At 44.6% G+C, this 5,030-nt stretch overlaps 1 non-coding gene across 1 annotated transcript; it reads left to right on the forward strand.

The window, feature by feature from the left end:
- The first annotated feature begins 862 nt into the window (after positions 1-862).
- LOC111760310 (U1 spliceosomal RNA) lies at positions 863-1,023 on the forward strand. Its single transcript, XR_002794046.1, has one exon. It is a non-coding gene; the product is annotated as a U1 spliceosomal RNA (small nuclear RNA).
- Positions 1,024-5,030: the final 4,007 nt, after the last annotated feature.

A 5,030-nucleotide genomic window follows, 5' to 3' on the forward strand; every position in this document is an offset into this window, starting at 1 on the left:
GGGTGGCGAGGATATTCTCATCCCACTAGACAAGATATGGCAACCTAGACCTACTCAGAGTGGGTGACAAAGAGTTCCCCTTGAATTATCCCTTTTGAGAGAGGTAAAATTGGTCCCTTTAAGCAGCAGATAGGAAGTCCTGCTCTTATGAACCTTAGAGATGGGACTCTTATTTTTAGGTCATGGGAAACCACTGAGTCCTTTTAAGCAGAGGAGTGTGTTGGTTAAGCCTAAGTAGGATCAGTTGTGTGTTGTGGAAATCCTGTTTGCAGACCACAGGAGGTAGATGATGAAGGCCTGCCCTGGGGTGTTCCAGGGGGCCAGGAGAGAGAACAATCAAGAAGTGTTAATGGGTGCATGGATAGGGGTTGGGTTTTGACTGAATGTGCTAGGCTAAAGAGGACCTCCAGCTTGCTTACCAGATTTCTCACTCAGAGCCTTGCTCAATTATGGTATAACTGGAAGCAGCAGATGAATTTAGAAAATTATCTGAGCCAACTAGTAGAAGATTAAAACAATCATTCAGGGATTTAAAAAGTAAGACACTTATTTTGCTCAATTAAAGAAATAGTAGCCTCAAAGCCTATCATGAACATAAAGATGATGAGCAACTCATGATATTTTTCTTTTTGACATCAGGACAACTTGAGCCAGTTATCCTTGGATTCGAGTGAAAATGGCGCCTTCAGGAGAGACTTCTTGAACAATATTCATTTAAGGTTAAAACAATGATGATAATGACAGTACATGTACAATTTCACCAGTAGCTGTGGGTTTTGTCCAAAGCCACCTGTTTCTTTTAAGATGCTCTGGGGGTAGGAAGATTTGCCTATGAGAGAAAGGGGCCATTCAAGCAATTGGGATACTTACCTGGCAGGGGAGACACCAGGGTCATGAAGGTGGTTTTTCCAGGCTAAGCTTATCCATTGCACTCCGGATGTGCAGACCCCTGCGATTTCCCCAAATGCAGGAAACTCAACTGCATGATTGGTGGTAGGGGGTCTGTGTTCATGCCCTCCCTTTGTCTTTCAGTACAAAAGATAAGCTTGTGTGGTTTTCTTCCCCCGCAAAGAAAGCAATTGGGTAGGTCACAAGCGTCTAGAAGATTTCTGTCTGGGTCTTTCCATGCCTGTACTCTTATTTGTGTGTGTGTGTGTGTGTGTGTATGCGTGTGACTTAAGACCTTCCCTTGCTTCCCAGATATTCTTTCTGCCCAGAGAAAAACTGGTTTCTGGCTCAGCAGTCAGCCATATAAAACACAGTTCATAGCAGATAGTTATCAACTTTGTTCCCCCTTACCAGTTCTGCCTTCGTTTATGACTCCAGCCAGATTTAAGGTTCTCCTCTGCTCTCTTGTCTGTCTGCAACTAGTCACACATAGGCTTCAGTGGGAATAAACTGGAAGGGCAGAAACCAGCATTCATGAGCTCTCACTCTCGGCCGTGTGAGCTCCTTGTGTTTCGAAAGCTGCATCGTTCAATACTGTTTTCTTTGTTTTGCAGAGAGATGCTTCAGTATTGCTTTCACTATATTATCTTATGTGATATGTGAAGCAATTATGGGAAATAAGTAGAAGGGGTGTTTTTAGGCTCTTTTTATAAATAGGGAAAGTGAGATTCAAAGACATTGAGTCTCTCCCAAGATTTCCCACCTAGGAAAATGCAAAGCCAAGACTCAACCAATGTCTACCTTCAAACTCCATGTTTAGTTTCCATGATTCCACACCTAAAATGATTCTAGGAAGAACCATGTGCTGCTGGGCATTAAATTGTATTAAATGCATGTCTGTTGGCTATTGCTGGGTAAATAAACATCAACTAAAGATATAACAAAAAAGTCCCCATAATCTAGAAATAATGAGACATTTCAATCAACCTATACTTTAGGCTGCCCTCTACTTGTAGGAGGAAGAGACACATGCATGAACATGAATTTTTACTGAGTCCAAAATTAATTTTGTCTTACAGGTAGCTTTTGGGGTTAGGTAGATATGGTGCAATCTGAGGTCAGCTCCTCCTTTCTCCATGCCACTAGAGACCTGTGAGCAGCAATGCTCTGAGAAGGTCTTCCAAAGCCTCAGTTAATAGCTGGCCCAGCTACATTTGCTTGAGGCTCTTACCATGTTCTTGAATGATTGCTTTTAAGATATTAAAGCAAACATGATAATCCTGCTGTTCCTTAGCTTACCTGTGAAATATACCTGTTCTGGTGACTCATTTGGGCTCCTCCCTATGCCTTTTAGAAAATCAAGAGTTATTTTATAAAGCATTTCCTTTCCTCTAATATCTGAAAATAAGAGAGAGCATGGGCTAACATGGCCATAAATATACATCCTTGGGCGGCGGACTTGGCCCAGTGGTTAGGGCGTCCATCTACCACATGGGAGGTTCACGGTTCAAACCCCGGGCCTCCTTGACCTGTGTGGAGCTGGCCCATGCGCAGTGCTAATGCGCACAAGGAGTCCCCTGCCACGCTGGGGTGTCCCCCGTGTAGGGGAGCCCTACACACAAGGAGTGCGCCCTGTAAGGAGAGCCGCCCAGCATGAAAGAAAGTGCAGCCTGCCTAAGAATGGCGGAGAGCTGACACAACAAGATGACGCAACAAAAAGAAACACAGTTTCCGTGCCACTGACAACAACAGATGCGGACAAAGACGACGACGCAGCAAATAGACACAGAGAACAGACAACTGGGGTGGGTGGGGAAGGAAGGGAAGAGAAATAAATAAATAAATAAATCTTAAAAAAAGGGAATAAAAAATAAATATATATCCTTGAATTTTGGTTATTTGAAAATAAGGATCTTTTAAACAAACATTTGTTTGAATCTTTTGGGGGAAGATTGTACTGGACACTGGTGGCAGGGAGGATTGATTAGTCAGACAGTCTTATCTTCAAGGTAGTTAAAATCTAGGAGGGGAGATAAAATATTGTTTTAAATAATAATAAATGGCAAAATGTGAGATGTGTCATAATGGTGTTCAAATAAATTCCTATGGAAGAAAATAGGAGAAAGAGTCCAAAGACCCTGCAAAAAGACCAGGGAAACTTTCGATGAGTAGAGCTTTGGAAGATGCATGGGATTCAACATGCACCAATGTGGTAATGAGTATTTCGTGGTGAGGATGCAGAACAAGCCAGTGCTGGGGGGTCCAAAATCCAGGATGTGTTTACGTAAAGGAATAAGAAGGACCTCTTTGAGCTGCCAGGGTCTGACTGAAGTCAAATTCCAAGATACAAAGTTAAATCCCCAAAATCTATATCAAGTGCATTTCGTGCTCGTAGCAGCTGAATATGACCCAACAACTGAGTGACTGAGTGTGAAGGTTGAAGGAGCATCTGGAGTGATCCAGCCCTGCCTGTGTGGGCAGCATGGGGCGGGGGTGGGGGCCCTTCACAATGCTTACCACCCCTGGGGCATGGCATAGCAGGTCTGCAAGGCATACTTTGCTTAGAGTCAGGCTGAGAGAATGTATATTTGCACTTGTCATGGAGAGTAGATAAAGTTGAGAGATACAAAGGGAAAATTGGGCAAGGGTTAGATCACGGATGGCACTCAACACCAAACTGAGGAGTATGGGTTTTATTCTGTTGGCAGGGAAAGAACTGCTGCCAGGTTCGAGGCCGCGAAGCAAAGCAGAAAATCAGCATTTTTAAAAAGCCTCCCTGGCTTCCTATAGTGATATTTCCATGTTCTTTCCAAGATCAGAGTCTGGGTCTCTTGTTCCTTCTGACCAAATCTGAAGCGCCCTTCCCTGCTGAGGGCCTGGCACATCACTGTGCTCGCAGTTGGTGTTCAACAAGTGGGAAATGACTGACTATTGTCAGTTCAGAAAATGCACGTCTCCCATCAGTCCTGGATCTCAAGTTCTGCCCAGTTTGAGCCCTGATTAATGAGGGCCGTTAATTAGAGCTCTGTATTCCTGGCGTTATGGACCTGGCTGGAATCCAAGCTCTGAGGACATGGATTCATTGTCAGAACTGATCAGAAGAAACGGGGCTGCCCGGAGAGGGAGGAGATGGAGGCAGAAGCAAAGAGGATGCTGCCTGCCATTGCCTGCCTCGCACTCTGACCCTTTCCTGCTTATGTATGACATTCTCTCTCCTCTGTGCTGTGTTCGTTCCTCCACCACTTTTCTTGCATGCTTCCCATAGGGGTAAGAGCAAAGACCTGGGAATGGGAAGTTTTTTGTGGTCCATAAAAGAGGGGAGTCAAAGGAAGAGAAACCTGAAGGGAACAAAGAGCTGCCCAACACAGGATCTCTTTCCTAGCCATTGAGGAATTACCCTGAGTTAGGTCGCTTTTGATCACTGGTTCTCAACCTTGGCAGCATGTTAGAATCACCTAGAAAACTTCTGACATTCCCATGGTCCAGGCTGCACCCAGACCAAATAAATCATTCCCTGGAGGCAGGAACACAGCATCGTAATTTTAAAAGCTCTTCTAGTAATTACAATTTGCAGCCAAAGTTGAGAACCACTGCTTTAGATGAATGGGTTATATAGATTTCTCCATGATGTGGATCCAAAAGAGGCAGCACAACCCCAGTACTTCAAGTTCAACCCCAGAGCTGGAGTTGTCTATTGCTCCAAAAGTCATCTGCCTATTTGAAGCGATTTTAAGGAGCCCAAAATATCACCCTAATACCACTAATTTCCACCACTACAATAATTTTTTATCCATGCATTCATTTTTTTCATTCATTCCACAAAGTCTGTTTAGCACCAAATAGTGCCTGAGACTGGGGCAGCAAAAGTGGATGGGATGTAATTCCTGCAGACTGGGAGGTCTGGGTATGGTGAAGGAAACAGATTTAAAAACATGTAACTTCAGTAGAGTGGGAGGATCTTATAATAGAGCGAGGATCTTATAATAGAGCTAGGAATGTGCCGGGGGGGGGGGGGGGGGGGGGGGGGGGGGAGAAGAGTTGGAAGGCAAGGCTTCTCCAGGAAGAATGTGACTGGGCTTGTCCTGAACAGCTCCTTGAAGCCAGATAACCAAGGAAGGCATGCCTGCAGGGGAAAGGCTGGG

The sequence above is a fragment of the Dasypus novemcinctus genome, chromosome 25, assembly GCF_030445035.2.
Source record: "Dasypus novemcinctus isolate mDasNov1 chromosome 25, mDasNov1.1.hap2, whole genome shotgun sequence".
NCBI lineage: Eukaryota > Metazoa > Chordata > Mammalia > Cingulata > Dasypodidae > Dasypus > Dasypus novemcinctus.